This window comes from Pinus tabuliformis, chromosome 8 (genome assembly GCF_031772625.1).
Source record: "Pinus tabuliformis cultivar Carrire ecotype Pingquan chromosome 8, CPIR1, whole genome shotgun sequence".
Taxonomy (NCBI): Eukaryota; Viridiplantae; Streptophyta; class Pinopsida; order Pinales; family Pinaceae; genus Pinus; species Pinus tabuliformis.
Window position 1 is genome coordinate 1845172258 of NC_142294.1, and position 13118 is coordinate 1845185375.

Here is a 13118-nt window from a genome sequence, read left to right on the forward strand (position 1 = left end):
GTAACATGCCCAAGAAGGGTCTTCCATATATGACAATGACTCATAAGCCCTAGAAGCTCTCAATGGGAGCTTTGACCTATAAAAATAAATTCCTCTTGAGCATGAAACCCATGCTTCAAGAAAACAACACCAAATTTATTTTTCTCATTACATCAAATACATAAAATCATGATCATATATGTCATTATGAAGAAGACCAAACCTAGTTACATATTTCAACACTCCCTCTTAACAAGGGAGGCATTCATAATCCATACAAGGTACTTAGACATTCTCAATCTGAAGAATTCTCATAAGAAGAGTTGGATTGGTAACCCATTTGTATAGCATCATATCATCCAGCATTGTCACATAGCAAGGCCTTGACTAACAGCTCTATCTCTCCACAATATCAGAGCACAATGTTGGCGAGACCAATGATTTATAGACACCATTATCATTGTCTCTCAAGGAGCATACCCCACCTGGATGTTCACTGAGTATGTCCTTCTAGGAATATTCTTATCTTGGATTCTCAAACCTCAAAGAATATCGGTCCTCTACGACTACTCTTATCTTGGATGCCCTACCACATCTTCAAAGAGTATCGGATGCCAGATGCTTACCCAATCCTCCATTCTTTCTTCCAAAGTGAAGACAAGAATGATGTCTCCATCTCTCCTCATGGCCTTCACTAAGACTTACGGCTGTTAGTCCTGGTCTAGTGCATGACACATGAAATAGAAAACCATATATGTCACTCCCTCTAAACCAGGGATGACCAACCCATTCCATAAAAGGAATGTACCCAAGCTCCCTCTTAACCAGGGATTTGTCCAAGCTCCCTCTTAACGAGGGACTTGCTTTCGGCAGCTCATTTGTGGAGATCATGGTACCTTCAACTGCTTGAAGAGCTTCTCCTTTCGATGTCATGAATTTTTATCATTATGGAGCCTTCATCTTTTGGGACTTCTTAGTAGGGCATTAGCGATTCATCACTTTCCTCAAGTCATTCATGTCATTCTTCCTCTTGTCTAAAAGTGATCTTCTATATCTGGTTTTCATTCATACAGCTACCTTCTCCACATCATGTTTCCTTCAGGATCTTTCATCCTAGCACATGAGTGCCAGTTGTAGATGACATCCACAACTCTTCCTTCAATAGCCTTGTATTAGCTCATCCAAATATTGTTCAAAAACAAAAAATGATCATCATGACCTTTATGATGGCCTTACATCATGACATCTTTTGTTGCACCATCATCATCTTGCATATTGACATATCTCCAAGATATACAATGTCAAGGGTCTCCTCCCTTTTCCAGATTGCATCAGTGTCTTCATATATTTTTCATGGAGATGTCATGGTCAATCCTTCTAGTAATCAGCTATTGATTTCCTTTTATCTGACCATAGTTGCATCTTTCATGATCTCTCCTTACTTTCTTCGCATATTGGTCCCCAGGAACTTCCATCCATATTTCATTTTGTCAACCACTTCATATTCCATATGAGGACTTATTATGTTGATTTCATCTAGTCAATATGTGAACCATGCCTTCATGCATCCTTCCAAAGGAAGAGATCCCTTTCTTGATCTTGCTCTTGAGGTAGAACATTTATTCATGTTATCTGCAACTATATGACATGACTCAATTTTATCACATACATGCATACATACCTCTTTTCTTCTTTTTGGTCATCTAGACTTCCTTCTCAGCTTCTCTAATTGAAAGTTCTTCAATCATCTTGACTTGCTTGACTTTTTTGTCCTCGTACCATCATCCCATGAATCCCTATCCAATTTGGAATACTCAGCGAGGCACTTGCTTCTTTCAATAGGTGAATCTTCCAATGAAGATTCCAATAGAGGATCTTGATCATCCTCTTCCTGCAAATGCTCCTTTTGAATGAAGTAAGATGAGCTTTATACTAGATGACTTTCTTCTATCCATAAGTACTACTTATGCTTCTAATGAGGTTATCAAGAACTTCTTCCTTCTATTGATGACTTTCGTAGACTTCTACTTTAGCTACTTTTTTCAAGCTTCTTATGATGATGTCACAAGCTCTTGTTTCAATTGTATGCTTCTATGGTGCTATCTCCTAATATGATACATGCTTTATAGTGCTTTCTATCTGACAATAATTCTTTAACCATGGTAGAGGTATTCCACATTCTACTTCTTCCAAGTATCATGAATAGCGTTCAAGGGTCCATATAGTTCCCTCCTTCCATCATGCTTCTTGAAACAAAGGCTTAGCCCATCCATCTTTACTTCTTACCCCTGCAATATTTATCGACAAGTACCCCAAGCAAAGTGTACAATACCAAAACATGATGTCAAGATGTCTTTCTAGGGTATAATGCAATCAAGAGGTCATCTAGGGTTCCTTAAGTTCAAAACCTAGATCATGTTTTTCTCTTCATGTCATTCTAGGATTTATCCCTTGTCCTCAAATCCTAAAAAAACCTAGAGCTCAAATTATAGGGAACAAGACTAAGGTTTCTCATCACTAGAATTTGTTATGGTTCAAAATACAAACCCTAGAACAAAAACTTCACCCCTTATGATGGACACTTAATAACACAGATTTTATACATAACTCATGGATACCTACTTGTAGTGCTTCGTTTTTCTGAATGTTGTGATTTTTATTAACCCTTTGCTTCCTTCAAGGCTTCCTTTAAATGAGACTTTAACCAGGAATATGACAGCTTTTCCACAAGCTCTTTTCTATTTGATAGTTCCAAGATTTATTTGCTCCAGATCTTCATAGTAAATAATCTTCTTGTTGTCTGTAGATTCTTGTTTTCATTATCTTTTAGAATGTATTAAATGATCAACAAGGCACTTCCATTGAAAGGTTAGCCTTCTTCAATGATTAATCGTTCCACAATGAACGAGTATATGAGAGTTGTTGATGTTTGCACTCTTAATGCCATAGATGTTTGATTCACCTCAAACGCAAGCTTTGCAAACTGTGATATAAATATGAATTATCTTCATGACGTTCTTCGGTCTTTTTGAGGAGTTTGATTCTTTTTTGAGGATGCCTAGAAATTAGGCCATGAGGTTGCTACATATGATTTGGTGATGAAACAGTCTTCTTCTTTCTAGGTTCAAAGATTCGATCTTCTTCCCATAGGATTCAAATTACTTTGAGCATTTGAATTAGGCCTTCAACCTCTTGAAACAGTGATATAATATTCTCAGAAATTACTCTATTATGCACACAATTCAAAGGTCTACTTACTTGATGAAGGACTGATATTGGAGGTCTGCTTACTTGACTTTGAGAATTTTTTTGTGCCCAGAACTTGATCAAGCCTTCTTCTTAGATTCTGAGTATTCCTTCTTTGATGTCCTTAATCCTTCTTATGCCTTCGCTTCTTGGAGGAGACACTTCTTTATTAATTTGAAACTTCTCTGTGATCTTCAACATGTCTTTGCTCTAGATGAACTTCCTATGATTTTGCCCTTGAATTTCTTTCTTTAAGCTGCCCTTCCTTGAATTGTCACCTTAGCTCTAATACCATGTTGAAAACCTAGGCGCAGCAATAAAAGGTAATTTCTCTTGCTTATGATAACTGCTTGTGAAGATTTTTTATTTTTTTATTAGGTTCTTCTTTAACTTGATTATTATTATGTTCTCTTCATCAAACAGGTAACAAAACATAATGAACAATGAGATGAAAGAACACAAGATATCAGCGATCATCCAGGGCCAAAACCTCTCCAATCTTGAGAGGAAAACCTACAGAATTCTTCTTCTTATAGAATCTTCAATTGATGAATTCCAATACCTAGACCCTTGGCTTATAACCCCTCTAAGACCAAGTCAATGCCTTTCTTTAATGAGTTCTCCTTCCACAAAGTCAAACTCAGTCAAACTAGCCTTTCTGTAGCAAAAGCTTCTCCTTCGACCTCCCTTTTCAGACCTGCAACTTCTTGATTGAAATTTGGCCTAACTACAGAAACCCTAGGCCATACGTGTGCACAGGATCATGGAGAATTCATCCTCCTTTCTTCTTCGCTTGGGGAGATACTTCTTGTTCAACAATTCCGCCTTCAGGATGATTCCTTTGCCACCCAAGTTCGGACTTCTATGGTGAATGTAACTTTCGATTTTCCTGCAGCAGTCAGAGCCCTAATTCTTTTCGCATGTGTGAGATATTTCTAGCACAAAACAAATCAAAAATTACTTCGCTCTCCTTTATCCTTCCTTCACTAGGTGTTAGGTTCCTTTCTTATTCTTGATCGAACACTTGATGATGCTTGAGTGAGTGTGTCTGGAGTGAGGCCGAGCTTGCCTTTATATAGTCCTTCTTGAGTCCACAAAATAGGTTGACATCATCTTCTAGAGAGGTTGGTTGCTCCTTTGTAGGCCGACTTGATCATTTAGCATTTGACAAGGTCTTAGAGAGTTAATTTACTCGACTTTGACTTGACCAATTTTCTTCCAATATGTAACATGCCCAAGAAAGGTCTTCCATGTATGACAATGACTCATAAGCCCTAGAAGCTCTCAATGGGGGCTTTGACCTATAAAAATAAATTCCTCTTGAGCAAGAAACCCATGCTTCAAGCAGTGTTTTAAAACTCCGACTCCGACTCTGACTCGGTATCGACTCGGTCGGCTCGATTTCAATGACTCGGTCGTTGTAAAAAATACATTAAATATTTATTTTTTATAAAAAACACAAAATTTTAAAGATTTTCATTCATGTTTCCAAACACACAGCATTAGAATATAGATAGAAGACAACATATGATCAAAGTAGGCTCATGAATATATCCATTATATCAAAATGGCACCCAGTGCATTGTCCAATACATACACGATGATGATATAGAGATCAAAACAAAAACACATAACCAAGGAGGCTATAAATGGCCTCTACAACAAAAGTCTGTGACCAGTACTATTGGCTACTGCTAGAGTTGCCAACATCATCTGGCTCAGTGTTACTTGGGAGCAGGAGCGAAAGTGGGGAGCGAGAGCGAAAACAGGAGCGGTAGCGACATTTTCAGAAGCTCCTGGTTTGGGAGCGAATCCCAGAGGAGTTCGACAACCAATGTCACTAACATCAAGGTACATAGAGGGATTGGTGCTCTTGATTAAATACGAGTTCCATACCCTAATACATGACAAAATTCAATGGGAACATTGCAATCCTCCAATCCTGAAACCCTGAAAAACTGATAAATCTGCTGGATTTTGAATGAAATCTAAAATTCTACTTTCTCCATATGAAATCCATTGAGGCCGAAACCACTCTCAAACATCCTGAGTCATTTCATGGTAATGTTAAAAATTTAAGTAAAAGGATGAAAATGAAGATTAAGGAGAATGTCACTTTTACTTTAAGAATTTAACATTACCATGAAATTTGAATAGCATATCAATAGTAGAGAGCATTTGAGTGTGTTAAATAGGGTTTGGGAGGGGGAAATGGACCCCAAATAACATTTAACTAATTCATAAAACACATTGGAGTCCAAACCAATCAGCAAACACTTCAAAATTTCATTAAAAAAATGTCAAATCGCTGTTTTGATGGGGTTACGGGCCGTTGTTTATGACTCAGCCGAGTCAATACGGAAACGGCCGAGTTGGCCGAATCAGCCATGACTCGGCCGAGTCATGGCTGACTCGGCCTACTGAACCGTTTCCTCCACCGAGTCACATTTCTGGGCAATGAAACAGATCAACTCAGCTGTTTCCGTTTCGAATCGGCCAAATTTTAAAACTATGGCTTCAAGAAGACAATAACAAATTTATTTTTCTCATTACATCAAATACATATAATCATGATTACATACGTCATTATGAAGACCAAACCGAGTTACATATTTCAACACTACGAAGGATACAAATAGATTAAAAGAAAAAGAAGCAGATGACACACCTTGTTAGCAATAAGTTTTGAGAACAAATTTTTTTGAAGAGGAAGGCAATGTTATGGATATAATTTATATAAAAATAATAAAAATGTAAACATAAATAATGATTTTAACTAGTAGTTAATAATGAAGAGGCATGTCTCTAAGGACATGACCATATGTGAAAAGGTACCTACCTAGGTTATATAAGCAGGCTCTCACTCTCATTTAGATCATCATCTTACTTATATTCAAATATTCTTATATACAATTACTTGTCCTACAATGGATGTCTTCGTCTTTTAAGTATTTTGAAAATTATTGCAAGTTACGAACTTTGTTTATTACATGTTTCTTGAAGGGAAATAAAAATGAATTGATAATTACCAAGGTCTACGGTGCATATGTGTCGTTGCAGGTGCTCCAATTTTTAAATTATGAGTTGAGAGAGATATATATAAAAGAATGTGCAAATGTTGAGTAAAAATTAAAATATAAAACAATATAAAATATGATAATGACAATAAAAAACAATTAGCTCTTCAGTATGTTCTACATCTTCTAAATCTTCATTCAAGATGATCTACAAGTACTCATCACTCTCAAGCAATGGTCCATACTTTGGTTTCAACTATCGCTAATCCCACGAAGTCATCTAGTTGGATCACATCGTCCAAACCATTATCTATAAATTAGTTGTGTTTCTAGGAAGTCCTTCCTTGTACTCTGGGTACTTCCAAGCAAAAATACAGTGGGAATCGTGAATGTAAACAAAGTGTGTTGCCTTCTCAAATCCTAATTGGTTTCTCTTCACTGAATCAACAAAAGATATAAGTACTACAAGTTTCATCACCACTTGATTGCCACAAAAGAGGGGTGTAGACTCTGTTTGCTGCATATGCATATTTGAGAGCATGCTTCTATTGAGGAAAGGGGTATTGCATGTTGCTTCTTGTTGGTCCATGTCAATGCACCTGTGCCAAGGATGAAGATATATCTAGAAGTGGATTTTCTGTCATCAACAGAACCTGCCCAATCTGAATTTGTATACCTACAAAACCTAGGTTCTTTGCTTCTGTATTACAAAATGCCAATGTCAAGTGTCCCTTTCGCATATCTCAGTACCCGCTTTGTTGTAGTCCAGTGCTCTACTTTTGGTGCTCTCATGAATCTAGAAATGAAGCTCACAGCGAAACATAAGTCAGGTATAGTGATTGTAAGATATATCAAGCTCCCCACTAGTATCACTAATCCTTCTATGCAACCAATAGATGGACACCATGTATCATGAATCAATCTAGTGCATGCTAAATTGCCCTGCTCCTGCATAATCACACAACGGACTATGATATCTTGTCTCTTAGTGATGAACCCAATTATTGTCTGGAGCCCACACGCCTTCCTGTAAAAGAGGCCTACAATCCACTACGTCTAATGCTCATACAATGCCTCCAAATGTCTTGTCGAAAGTGTGCCATGCAACTCTATCCTGATCATCTCCCTAAGTGAGAACTCAGGGGCGGAACATACGCTACCTCTGTAGTGGGTCACGCCATCCCTAATCTTGTATTCGTCAACTCGCACTCCGACCATATGCCTCAACTAGGAAGTCATTCTCTTATCCACGATGCACTGTGTCTCACCCAACTGTCTCAGTGACCCCCATGTGTCCTACTATATGTGATGAGAGCATCAAAGAACAACAACAGAAGCCTCTACAATAGTATGTTGGACTGGAAAGTGACAGATGCATGGGTCAATCCCAAAGGTGTGATCAAGAACCCATATGGATACCCATGGGTAGTCCTGCGAGTATCCTGCTCTCTGACTCTAATCAGGTGATGTTCCAATTGAAGATCAAACTTCGAGGAATGCAATGCTCCTTGACACTCATCCATCCACTCATTGATCCTAGGTAAGCCAAGCCCATTGGTATGCCCAATGTCCCAATCAATTTGTCTCCCTAGAACAATACTCTGAGATTTCTTTGTGCAGCACCAAACACCACTGCATAAAACCATGCATCACCATACTCCTTTGCATACCTATGCACACCATGGCATATCCTTGTACCCCACTGGGTATCACCACTTGCTACGAACGCACCCTTGTACCATCTAGTATCCTGCATGCACTAATGTATATGTCATCCTGCTAGTGCACCCACCATGATGTGAGCCATATCTCCTCTGTCCTAGTAGACCTAAGTGGCATGACTCCTCACATACTAATGGGGATGTCATTGTTGTGTCGAACCTCGATGGCTCTTGTGACCAATACAGCAATGGAAGAACATCATCCCCATATACTGCTCTATTGGGTGGCATACAAATGCCATCCCATCTAAATAAATCTCGTCGGGGCATGCTAACCACCCTGCAACCCCATGCATGAATAATGTGTCAAGACATCTCCCGAAGTTTACACACTCCTGCATCAAACCAACTCGCCCCGAGCGTTGACCATATCTCTGATGGAAGTGTCAAGGAACGTCAATGCTTGGTCACTAGGTCAATCACCCTGTCAACTCCATAGTCATCCTTCACACCTAGTAAATGATTGAAAATCCCACTTGGATCCCAACACCAACCAGGGTCTCCAGTATCCACTCCACTCGTGTCAACCGAACCTGGATCCCAGATGGATGTATCCTCATCTGAAATTTATCTATATCCACATCTTGTGGTTGTATAATTAGAAACCTCTGAAACATGCCTCTTTAAATGACAGTTCATCTAGTTGCTCCTTGTGCTCCATTATCACAAGAGGCTCCTCTAGCAAATCATGAGTGTCCCTAACATCCTCTTGTGTGATGGTTGCCATAGAAGAATGTACACAATTCAACTCCATATAAAGTTGGTCAACTTGCAACTCTGATTCTTGAAGGGCCATCTGAGTGCTCTTCAAGGACTGTTGGGAAATCTCAAGCTCATAAGTCTGTCTACTTCCTCCTCTTTCCCTACTAGCGCATCATGATATATCTCAATAAGCATAAGTAGGTGATCTCTGTCTGAAAGGAGATACAGATAGTTAGATTTCATCTCTACCAATGCCTTCCTGAGAGTCTGAAAATCTGCAAGTGAAGGCTCTCCTCCTAAACTGTCATGTGCCACTGCACTTCTCCAACAATAATCTGTCACCAATACCAATGCATCATCATATTGCCTTGTGGCTGCCCTAATCTTGTTTGCGTTCATCTTCAATTGGTTTTCCAAGTTATATGCATAGGTAGGCTTGTGAGCAACATCTACCTCATCAACTGATGGGTCTAGGTTTGCATTGTTGACTGTCTATGTATTATCATCTTTGCACACCCCTTGGGAATCATCATCAATTGTCGTAGCCTCATGATTTTCTTTGTACCCATCATCTAATTCAACAATCTCGCTAAGTGACGACAAACATTCTGTAGCAATTTCTGATTCCCTTTCATCCCAAACTCTCATTCCAACTTGTTGGGGTGAATCTGTGATAGCTTCATTTTCAACGAGTGTGCCTTTTCTTAGTTCGTTATCGAAGGTTTGGTCATGGTTTTCATCTTCAATCTTTGCTTCCTGGTCCTTGACTACATTTCCATCTTTGGATTTGCAATTCCTTTTTCTATTTACTACATTTGATGATACCCATGCTTCGATGTGCTATATCACCTTTGCAAAGGTTTTGTTATAATTTTCAAATTTTTGGGCAAACAATTCTTCTTAACTTGGAAGCATTTTTCCCCTGTTATAGACCCTTTAAACCCAGTAGTTGTATCTTGGCACCTTCAAAACCAAGGTTACTTGGGAGTAGAAGTAGAAGCGAGAGTGGGGAGTGACATTTTCAAAAGCTCACGGATCGAGAGCGAATTTTTATATAGTAAATATTTTTATAAATTTTGATGCATATATGCCAACAAAAGAATGTAGAATGTTGAATTAGATATAAAAAGCATAAAAAATGGATTAAACCATATAACATCAATCATCTAGAAGTTATAATCTTCATCAACCACGTCCCCAAGTTACCAGTTCTCATTTATATAACACGTAAGGGTGCACATAACCAAAATAGCATCAAGTGAAATGCATCTCTGAACCAAAAATACATCAACAAATAGGCTCTATATGGCCTCTAGGATCTAAAAAAGTCATGCTACAAAAAATAGCTACATATCGTCAAAATCATTGTCTATCTTGGGGTCTTTGTCATTAATATCACCCTCTAAGCAATTAACATAAGATAGAAAAAATGTAGCATGTCAGGTCATGATTTTGTTTGAGTGATGGGTACATTTTTATTAGGGTCATGATGGAGGAGTTCGACAACTAATGTCCACTAGCATCAAGGTACATAGGGGGCTTGGTGCTCTTGATTAAATACAAGTCCCATACACTAGTACATAACAAAATCCAATGGAAACATTGCAATCCCCCCAATCTTGAAATCCTTAAAAACTGATAAGTCTATTGTATTTTGAGTGAGATCTAAAATTGTACTTTCTCCATATGAAATCCAATGAGGTCGAAACCACTCCAATGAGGTCGGGCCGCTCCTGCTTGGAGCATTCTCTGGGATCGATTCGAAAGGGGGCTCCCCCGCAACCATGTTCAAAATAGAGCTCTCAAACTTGGCTTTTCAAATATAACCCACAGCTAAGCCAAGATCAATGCTTTGATACCACTGTAAGAATCCGCTTTGACAAACTTTTGATTTTCTTTTAAAATTTCCGAGTTTTTAGTTTTAGTTTCAGTGTGGAATTTCTTCAAATAGTTGGTCTACACTCTACACTCTATTGTAGTTGTTCACTGTGAATTTTGTTGGTTGGACCATGTACTCACTACTTCATTGAATCAACAAATTCACCAAAACACATTTATATTTCTTATAACACCTCAGAAATTTATAAAGTGTTGATACATTGACTTCAGTACAATGAAAATACCAATAATAGTCCTTTTATTTCATTATTGTGCAATGCATTGAAGAAACAATGGACTAGAGGAACATGATAATGTAGCTTCAACATAGACGACCCCGACTTATCCGCTCCTTTCAAGGAAAACAGTCTTACATCCAACAGTGGAACTCTCTTTATAACTCGCCCAAGTCATATGCAAAGTGCACCAGGAGCTTCCACGTTCAACCAGCTAGCCAAGAGATTGATATTTAACTCGATTTGGACTTCAATATTGGTCCTGTCAAAACCTATAGGCAAACTTCTAACTGAAAACTTCTTCTCATGTCCCAGCAAGGCTACGCACAGCAGAATGCAAGAGGAATTCGACCCAAAACTAGCTGAAGGTAAATGACCCAGTTTATTGATGAGAAACTTGGCCCTATAAGCACTAGACTCGGTCCAACAAAGAGAGGAGGTAACTTGAATCCCAAAAATAAAGGAAAATCATGCCCCAAGCTCCAAAACGCGTGCTAACTTCTCTCCAATACTCAATCCCTTCTTCAAGTGTATTTCGACCAGCAAAAATAAGGAGAGATTCATTCTGCTTCAGCCACTGTGATGGCTTTAGATTTGGCTAGGTTTCTCCTTGAAAATCGACCCCAGGTGGTAAACTATGCAGTGGCTTCACCTCAAAGACTAAATCAACCCCAACTCTGCTTGGAACTCGTTATTCTTGTGGTGGTGTTATGACCTATCACATGTGAAGTAGAAAATACCAAATACGACTTTAAAATCCACTAATAAAACCTTTGATACCTCAATTTTTCTTGTGAATCTCGTTCTCCATTAAAGCTCAGCGGTGAACTCTGAGCAATTTCACTCTCAAACCCAAACTAGGGGTATCTAGTTTCAACACCAAAGTCTGCTGCGGTGGTTAGATTTCCAAACCCCAAGTTTCTCCTCAAGAAACTCTCGAAGAGCTCTCTCTCCAATGACTCCAAATGCATGAATGAACGAGGAAAAACCCCCTCATTTCCCTTTTATTATAACTCACTTACCATTTCCTTCCAATTGAATATTTAAAAGCACTTTGCCTTTCTTTATTTAACAAAGTGACTTTTATAAACTAATTAAAATCACTTTTAATGTTGAAAAATGCTTAATTCACCTATGTGGTCACATTGGCCACCCAAAGCCCCTTTTTATCATTTGCCCTATAGATCTTTTCGCCCCAATTCCAAGGAGCCATTACACTAAGGTGTTTCTATAAGTAATCAACCTGAAACAACACCTTAAGCATAATTAATTAAAATACGTCATAACGCCATTTTATAGAAATCATTGGAATGCAACGAAAACAAGATAAAACCATGTGGAATTGATCCTGATGATGAACTATGGTAAGCGATCCAATCAAACCCATAAAACTCCTCTCAAATCCTCTAGGCCCACCAATGGAGTAATCTTGCTCTTATGACCAAGATAACACAAGCTCTGGAAATCCCTCCTAACCACCTCACCAGATAATCCAAAATTTGCGGACATTACATATGATAAAGTTCAAACTGCTCCAAAGGATGTGGAACCAAGGCCCCGGGAACCTGTATCTATGAATGAAGCTCCACATTAAGAAGACACTGATCATGAACCTACTGAATCTACAAAAGCTCCTATTGTCGAGACAAGAAAGAGACTTGCCTAGTTAGAGAAAACATTGAAGGAAGCTAAAGGTCATGCTGCTACTCGTGGGACTTTTAGTGGCTTGCCTTGATGTGCAATATCATTGAGTTTGAGCCACCCTCCAATGAGGAAGTTGTTGAACAGCAAGTATGGAAAGAGGCGATGACTAAAGAATATCAATCTATATTGAAGAACGATGTTTGGGAGGTCATGCCTAGACCTAAAGGAAAGTCCACAGTGTCTTCAAAATGGATCTACAAGATAAAACATGCTACTAATGGAAGTGTGGAAAAATACAAGGCTAGATTCGTGGCCCGTGGATTCTCCCAGAAAGAGGGAGAGGATTATGAAAACACCTTTGCTCCCTGTTATGTATAAAATTATTATACTAACTTAATTAACTTCATTTTTAGACTTAGGGGCATGATCAAAGATCATGCCCCCTCATGTAATGGCTCTTCGGCTATATTTAAAGCGAGAGACCTCATCCATTACAATCATCATTTTTTACTCAATTAAGAAAATATATATTTCTTTTGCAAATACCGAGCGAGTTCACTACATATAGTATCAAAGTAGACAATCCTCGGTTGCTCTACTGCTGCACAGGTCGAGTCGTCGATTCACTGTCACCTTCAATCCACTGCTCGTCACTTTCCCTGTCGCCATCTGCATCAATCGACAACTGTCACTTT

At 38.6% G+C, this 13118-nt stretch overlaps 1 protein-coding gene across 1 annotated transcript in view; it reads right to left on the reverse strand.

Moving 5' to 3' along the window:
• Positions 1-13118, reverse strand: part of LOC149243639 (dynamin-related protein 3A-like) — a 92919-nt gene that overhangs the window by 19859 nt on the left and 59942 nt on the right. The gene's annotated exons all lie outside the window — the stretch shown is intronic.